Genomic DNA, 9221 nt, shown 5'->3' on the forward strand with positions numbered 1-9221 from the left:
AGTGGCGTCTCATCTAATTTCCCTCGCTGGAAGCAATTTTGAAGTTTAACTTTTGTTGTAGATTTATTGCCTTCCAAATTAAGAAGTTATTACATTTAAATTTTTATTGCAAAGCTACCAACATAACATGTCGGAGAGGTCTTTGCAGGTTTATTAAGTATAAGCCGGATTTGATTCATTAAGCTTTCAATTTTCTCTAAAGCCATCTTGAAGTGTTTGTGGAAGCATTCATAACCTTTTTTGGGGGGGACGTCTGTTCTAAAGATGAGGGGTACAGTCATACCAGGCCATATTTTGGGGCCTCATAAGTGAGTTTACATGTTTTACACCCAAGGAATTTTTACTCAGCCAGTTATATTTTGATTGTTTTTAAAATGTGTGTGTTTGAGGACACATCTTCTGTAAGTGCTCTGGATCAAAGTATAGTACCAAGATAAACAGCAGAGAAATTATCAGCTTGGTGGGATAACGGCAGGAACACTAGACTGAGTGGATTGGGAGCCAAAAACTGGGTCCTAGCTCCTAGCCTCTCCACTAACTAGCGGGATGACTCCAAGCTACCAGGCGTTTAACAACAAATGCCTTAATCTCTTAGAACAAGAGTCCTCACTTATCTTATCACAAACAAAGCTAATGTACGGTCCAAATGCAGAATATTATTGTTGATTTTGTTGTCATGAATAATAACATGCGATTTGAAACCTGAATTACGGTAAAAACTGAAATGAGCAGGACTTGGACACCTTTAAAAATTTGGAAAGTGAACACAGGAAGACCTGCACGGGCGTACTCTTTAGGGGCTTTAAGTGCTTAAGGCAGACTCAGTGTTGAACCAGGGGTTGAATTCAGAAGTGCTATTGTTGAGGTGGGACATTGTGAAGTGTGTGTCAATAGCAAAGGCTATCTTCCTGATAGTTAAGTGACAATTAAACTGTCGCTCTGAGGGGCCTACAAGCAACACGGACAGGACTTGGATATGGTAGAACAGGATCCAGCAATCAATATTAGAAGATCCCTAGGTTCTTGAATGTACCAGACCCAATAGCCTATCCAAGTAGCTAATTCAGAACTGATGAATAGAAGATCTGGGGGAGGCACACCACAAGATCTAGTATTTAGAGTTGAGTGTTCCACGGCCAAGGACTCAAGGAAGTACTGTTTCGTCAGTGTTGTCAATGAATCCAGTGGAATAATGAAGGACAGTGCAGAATCTGCAGCCAGGAGGCTTGGAAGAACCGTTAGCACTAAAGAGTTTCTCATGGCTTGCTACAGAATGCCCTGAGCTAGATATGAGTAGGGAGAGGATAATGCCAAGACACAATAAACCTAATATAATGGATGTCCAAAATGAGGATAAAGCCCAGAAACAATAGCTTAAATAAGTCCTAAAGTGCATTATCAAACATTGGGGCAGAGTTGTGGACTGACTGCTGGCAGAAAATGTGGGAGCAATACTAATTGGCAGTATGGTTAGAAATGAATAAGTAATAGCTTCTAGCATATCCAAATCGATCCTTATTGCAACTCAAAAACAATCTTTATTTATAAACAGATTTCTTTTGATGTTTGTTGGTCAGTCTTCATTCATGACTATACATATTCTAACATCACTATTTTGCCATCACAAGAGAAAAAAGGTTCACATTTGATGTACAGGCATATTTTAGTAAACATCCTAAAACTGAAATAATAAAATAAAAAGTTCAGATTCATCATGGAGATGAGGGTCATCATAACTGGAACGTGTCAATGGGAGGAAATGCTTTGGGGTAAAAATCTACTGATTAGGAAGGAGAGCAGAGTGTAACTGTAGGGCAGAGATTTACTTATGTGGAAGTCAATGAATCCATGGGCAGTGACGCGCTGGTAAATGTTTAACAATCAGCTTTCTGGCGGGGGTTAGGGGAGCCCTGGTTTCTAGCATTTGCTGATTTCTAAGGTACAAATATTCCCATCATGACCAGTTTCCACCATAGAGCTACAATAGATGTAAATTACCCCAAGAGCACAGAAAATAGTAAAATAATTAGGGAGTGATGAGACCTGAGTATTTATTACCTTTACCATATAAATAACTTAATTGTAAGTTTATATAACTTAATTTTTAATAATGACTGTTTTAAAAACCACCTTTCAAAATTCCTAAATATTTAACAACCAAGGGCCAGCCCCATGGCGGAGTGGTTAAATTCGCACACTCTGCTTCGGCGGCTCAGGGTTCATGGGTTTGGATTCTGGGTGTGGACCTAGTCCCCGTCGCCAGGCCATGCTGAGGTGGCATCCCACATAGAAGAACTGGAAGAACTTACAACTAGGCTATACAACTATGTACTGGAGGGCTTCAGGGAGAAAAACAAAAGGGAGGGAGATTGGCAACAGATGTTAGTTCAGGGCCAATCTTCCCCACCAAAAAGCATACCTTTAAAAAATAAATTAACAATCAGGTCTTGAGAGCCAGTGCAAGCTGGTTCCAGTGCATCACTGCCTATGAGTGAAAGAACCTCAGAGCATCTTTAAGGAAATATGAAAGGAGAAAGGCCTATCAGTGAAATATTCTTTTATTTATGAGGAAAATGTGAAAAAATGTAGGTTTAGATCCTTCTTCATTTAATACTTCACTGGGAATGATTATACTCAAGTAATGCTTGTTAGTGGCTCAGTGTCTTTTGTCCTATGAGTTTGGGGAATGTTTCATGTTAAACCTCACCAGCTGCAGATTCACGATGTCTACTAAAAAAATTACAGAGTAAAGAACTCTTTTATGCATCTAGTGTTCCCCAATTTTTTTGACTGTAGAATCCTCTTTTTTCACAGAATACTTAATATCTTCTGGAAAAGACATTGAGAAACCTGCTCCGTGGGTATGCTCTGAGTATCCTCTCCCCCAACATTTGTTATTAATGACTTCAGTCAGGCACTTTATACCATGCTGATCAAATGTGTAGATATGATAAGTCAATGATTCTTAAATTTGACCGCACATCAGCTTCACCTGGAAGTTTACTTCTTTATAAAAATTCTGTATCTATTCAAGGTGCACAACATAATGTTTTGATATACGTATATAGTGAAATGATTACTAGTCAAGCTAATTAACATATCCATTTCCTCACAGTCACTGTTTTGTGTCCATGTATGTGCATGTGTGGTGAGAGCATCTGCAATCTATTGTCTTAGCAAGTTTTCAGTATATAATAGATATGGTATTATTAACTATAGTCATTATGCTGCACATTAGATCTCCAGAACTCGTTCATCCTCCATAACTGCAACTTTCTACACTTTGACCCACATCTCCCCACTTCTCCTTTCCCCCAGTCCCTGGAAACTGCCATTCTACTCTCTGCTTCTATGAGTTTGACTTTTTCAGACTTTCATATAAGTGAAATTATGCAGTATTTTGTTTCTGTGACTGGCTTATTTCACTTAGTATAATGTCCTCCAGGTTTATGCAAATGGCAAGATCTCCTTCTTTTTTAAGGCTGAATAATATTCCTTTAAATAACTCATATTTTCTTTATCTGTTCTTCCTTTGACAGACACTTAGGTTGTTTCCATGTCTTGGCTATTGTGAATAATGCTGCCATGAACATGGGAGTGTAGATATCTCTTCAAGGTATTAACTTCATTTCCTTTGGATATATACTCAGAAATAGGATTGGTGGATCATGTGGTTGGAAACTTCTTAAAGGACCTACTAAATCAGAATCTTTGGAGTGAGAACCTAAAAGTTCTCATTCTAAAAAGCTCCCCTATCAGACATATGAGCTACCTGTCACATGTTTGGTTGTGGTAGTCTACTCATTCCTAATAATTTGTTAACGTGTAATGCATAAATTTTGGGGCATATACATATAGTATGACTGATAATAAATCGTGAACTCAGGGGACTTTAGATGTAACCACTTATCGATGGCTTAAGATAATACATTTGAAACCCTCCTTTAAATAACATTTTGCTACCAAATTTTAAGCTGGAGTCACTGAAACAATTTTCCAGAAATAATTACAACTACTTGACTTTTTAGATTTTCTGAACAAATTGTTCTTAGTTTCTATGAACCAGTCATCAAATTGCAACCAATAAAATTTCAACTATGAAAAACAATTAATAGAGAATAAGATAAAAACTTGCATTTGTTTATTCAAATAGTTATCAAGTTCCTACTATGTTCCAGAGATTATGTATCAATTCAAAAAATAAGACACTGGGAAAAAGATTAGGGAGCTGTGTATTAACAGCTATGCATGGTAAAGGGCCCAGATCACAACATGAGATTGTCAAATCCAATGGACTCATGCCTACATTAACGGAATTACGGTTTGCAGGTGAGGGTAGGTAACAGTTTTACTCAGATGTGTAATTGTTGGGCCTGAATCATTACATTTAGTTCTGGGCATCACTATTGGAGGCATTTGGAACAGGTAGACCATATGCAAAGGATACTGACTGAGATAATGCATTGATGCACAGATCAAAGCTGGATAAGAAAGGATGCTTTGAAGAAGCTGAGTTGATTATTGTGGATAAGAGAAAACGTGGGAGACAGAGTTATAGTCCAATATCCAAAGGACCTTTGTGTTCATGTCAAAGAGATTCCAAACAGGAGAGTCAGGTCTGCAGAAAGAAAGTTGCAATGAAGTACATTTCTGTATGATATGGAGAAGAATTACTTAGTGATTACAGCTGTCTAAAAACAGAATAATCTGGGGGCAGCCCTGTGGCATAGTGGTAAGTTGCATGCACTCTGCTTTAGTGCCCTGGGTTTGCAGGTTCAGATCCTGGGTGTGGACCTATACCACTCGTCAGCCATGCTGGGGTGGCAACCCACATACAAAATAGAGGAAGTTTGGTTACTTGGTTACTTGGAAGTTTTTAAGTAAAGGCATGTTGAATAAGGAATTCAAGTATCCATCGAGTGAATTGGGCTACTTAGTGCTAAAGTTCCTTCCAGCCTTGAGCCTATATATTTCTGTTATTTAGGCACAAAACACATACCAGTGTCACAGCTAATCTCAAATGCCACCTAAAAAATCTATAGCCTGGAAGTAGACTCATACTTCAAACAAATAGGCTATTTGGATAATTTGTGTACATTATGGGACATTTATGATCGTTTAATAAGCAACACTGAAAACAGATCTCAGAGATAATGTTTAATTTCATAAAGTTTGCATTTTACACCAAAGAGATATTCAGGTTATATATTTATAGACTGTACCTCCCGTGAAAGCATAAAACAAGATTTTTGGTTGTAATTATAAACAGAAGGTAATGACATGCATTTACTAAACTTTCCTTCATATTTAAGTATGCACACTGTTAAAAGACCAACACAAAATATTTCTCTGTTTTATGGTAAAACCATGGATTAAATCACATCTGTGTATACAGTTATAATGGACTTCAACTTTTACTTTAATGTGGAAAATCTATAACATAGATTTTATCATCATGTTCTAACACCAGCATTACAATAGACTTTTAAAATTAAGTTTATTCTTTCCCTTAATATATGCCGATTACAGAATATTTGGAGAAACGCAAGTATCAAAGGAGAAACAATGGCCCCTTGTCCACTGCCCAGAGACACCTCTGGGAGCACCTGGTACATTTCCTTCCCGTCTTTTCAGCTCTACGTGTTTTGTGTTTGTTTGTGGTACACACTAGTGATCATATTGTATCTGCATTTTGTATCCTGTTTCTAAAGCACAAGCAATTTCCTCTGTTTTTACAAACGCTTGACTACATAATCATCTGCCTGGTGGATTCACTGTCTTTTTTCTTCAACACCTGCTAGTGTAGGATAGTTTGGTGATTTGATAGTGAGTTCTACACCTTGAAATTGTGGTGTGAGTTGTCATCATAGTCTAGACTCGGCAGAGTTTTGGAAAACTGCCATCCAGGCCAAATTTGTAGATATTAAGAAAGTATATAAAGGGCTGGCAACTGCTTATAATTGTTCCCTGTAAAGTCCTTGCACCTGCTCCATGTCAGAAAGCATGGCTGTGGTGGGTTTGCCAACATTTTAAACCATATCATTTTCTAATCAGGGACTTCTCCTTTTCCCCTTGAGTTCATGGTCTTTCTTAGACACCCCTAGTTCTAACTGCCTAGTGGAGAGAAGCATTTAAACCATGCTGCTTCTCATTTAGTGTAGAGGAGGGTTTGGGTTCATCTCAACTCCAAGGAAAAGAACATCTTTCAAGTGATTCTCCTCTCATCGTATAATATACTTTAAAAAGCTGTTTTGGAAAACCCCACAAGTGAGTCTCATTAGCTCCATTCTGCTGGTGAGATTATGGGTATACTTGGCGCCGCTCAGCTCAGATTGGAAGGAGAACACCTCCAGGAAAACCCAGAGGGAGTTTTCCTCTTGGTGTGCCTATGCTGAACTCAGTTCTCCAGGGAACTATTACTTGGTGCATCTTACATGTGGTCATTGTTGAAGTTCTGGCTAGTGGCTCACATGAAAAAATGCTTGCATCATAGTATGTGGATCATGTGGATGAGGGAATGGTGTCCTATGGGATTCTCTTGGATTAACACGTATTCAGCAACAAAGGACCAGTTGAAAGTAGTTGGGATGAATCCATCTATAAGCAATTTACATATTTAACCAACTATTGCCTAGCAAATGTAGAACAGAATGACCAAGATAACTTGTAAAATGCCTCTTTGTTCCAGGGATAATAAAAGTGAGTGAAAACATTTATGATATGGCACACTTTAAGGAGCCAACATTTCACTGGTTTTCTTCCCAAACCAGAGAGATCTATTCATTTATCCATTAATGCAACAAATTATGTGGCTGGTGATATGGAGATGAATAAGACATACTTCCTACCCGCAAAGAACTCAAGCTAATAATGGATACATATTTAGATAATTTAAACATAATCTAGTAAGAGAGAACTGCATTAGATTTTACGAGAATATTTAGGAAGCACAGCCAGTCCAGCTTAAGGTGGGTAGAAAATGGGAAAAAATATCAGAGAAGACTTCCTGGAAGCAGTTACATTTGAATTGGTTTTTTAAAAAAACCAGAAAGAGTTTTACTGGCTGAGGAAGGAAAAAGGGATGGGCATGTGGGAATGTTGGGGCAGGGTTGGGTGAGTGGATGGTGATATTCCAGGCAAACAGACAACATCAGCCAAGGTAGAGGGGACATGGAATCAAGACTTGTGTTCTGGGAAGGCTTGTGTTAAATCCTTATTGGACATCTGCAGAAATGTCAAGGAGGCAGGTAGAGGTGTGTGTGTCTGCAGTTCTGGGGTGAGGACTGAGATAGAGACTAGATTTTGCAGTCACTGGAATATACATGTTATTTACATCTGCAAAGACCTGTAAATACTAAGTGAGGTTACCTGGGAGAGTGTGCAGTTAGAGGAGGGGATCCAGGAGAGAGGCCAGTGAGACACATCACCCTAAAATTTAGAGGGTGGTCTGGGAGGAGGAGCCAGCAGAGGAAACTGAAAAGGGTGGCTAGAAAGGTTGAGGGGAAACCAATAAGGTGTCAAGAAAGAAGAGTCTCAATAAGGATGGGGTGATCAGCCATTTCAAATGTTTTTGGGAAATAGAGAAAGACAAAACCAAAGAAGTGACCATTGGATTTTGTAACATGGACATCACGAACGACCTTGACGGAAACCATTTCTGTGAAGTGATAGAGAAGGAAGCCCCAGTGCAGAGGATTGAAGATAGAATGTAAGATAAGGAAAAGGAAATAGACAAGAGCAACTCTTGCCTTTGGGCTATTGGGTCTCCTGGCCTCTATTCCCTTCAGAAGAAAGGGAAGCAGCTTGTGTTCCACTGAAATGACTGCTCAGAGTCAGAAACTGCCAGGTCATTTGTACCTGGGCACCAGGATGCACTGATCCTTGATTATCAGATCCATCTCAGCTCATCTCACAGGCACCTAGTACCCTCAAGACTCTATATAGTATTCCTAGAAGAGTGCCCAGCACATAGCCAGTGCTATATGAACTTTTGTTACAATTATCCCAGTTTCTAGGCAAGCTTTATTGGCTCCTAAGAAGAACAAATCATTGATGTAGACCAAATCATTTTTCAGGATATGTGAAGATTCAAATCTTACACATGGCAAAAACTGAAGCACAAAAGAGAAGAACGACTTGCATACAAGGATGCCAAGTCCTCCAGTTTAATGGTCTGTTCTCTCTCTTTCTCCCTCTGAGTTCTGGTTAAGGTGGAGAGCTCTCACCAGGAAAAGGAAAACGAATTGTAGAGACATATCCTGAGAAAAACACTTATGAAATAAACCAAAATAGAAGTAAATACAGCACACAGTGCATTGAAGTTTGTACCTGTTTGTACAAGTAGCTGAAAGATGACAGATACAGGGTAGATTTTTAGTTTTGGTTTGTTCATTGGTAAAGTGAGACACATTGCCCTAATAATTAGAGAGTGGTCTGGGAGGAATAATAATACAATGGTACAGCTGTCCCATGTAGAGGAATTCTTCTTTTTTATTTTTGCTGGAAAAGAGTCACCCTGAGCTAACATCTGTTGCCAATCTTCCTCTTTTTTTTTCCCTCTCCAAAGCCCCAGCGCATGGTTGTAGATCCTAGTTGTAAGTCCTTCTAGTTCTTTTAGGTGGGCCACTGCCACAGCATGGCAACTGACAGACAGATGGTGTGGTTCTGCAACTGGGAAGTGAACCCAGGCCCCAAAGCAATGAGAGTGCCGAACTTTAACCACTAGGCCATCAGGGTTGGCTCTATGTAGAGGAATTCTGATACTTGTTTTACAGTGGAACTGCTCTGGAGATCAAGAATAAGGTAGAAGGTGGAGATGATGGAGAGGAGGAGTAAATATTGTAGATTTCCCCTTGGTCTCTGAATGCCTTATCACTCCTTTCAGCCTTAATGTTAAATTCTGGAGGTTTTTGCAGGTTTTTTCATGTGTAAAATGCAGATATCTATCTCATGGGAGTATTGTGGAGATTAGTGAGATACATAAAGTGTACACTATATAGTGACTGTATCATTAGTGCGTTTTTCAACGAAGTGCACATCCCGTCTTGGCTGATGACTAGTGGCTCCAGTTTACTTTTTTCATTGTACCTTTTAACTCTATTGAAGATGCTTTAAATACAAATCTAACAATAACTGCAGCTAACATTTATCATGCACTCAAATTAAGTTACTTAATCTTCGAAACTAGCCTGTAAGGTAGGATTGTTACCCTCATCTCACAA

This window comes from Equus caballus, chromosome 2 (genome assembly GCF_041296265.1).
Source record: "Equus caballus isolate H_3958 breed thoroughbred chromosome 2, TB-T2T, whole genome shotgun sequence".
Lineage (NCBI taxonomy): Eukaryota > Metazoa > Chordata > Mammalia > Perissodactyla > Equidae > Equus > Equus caballus.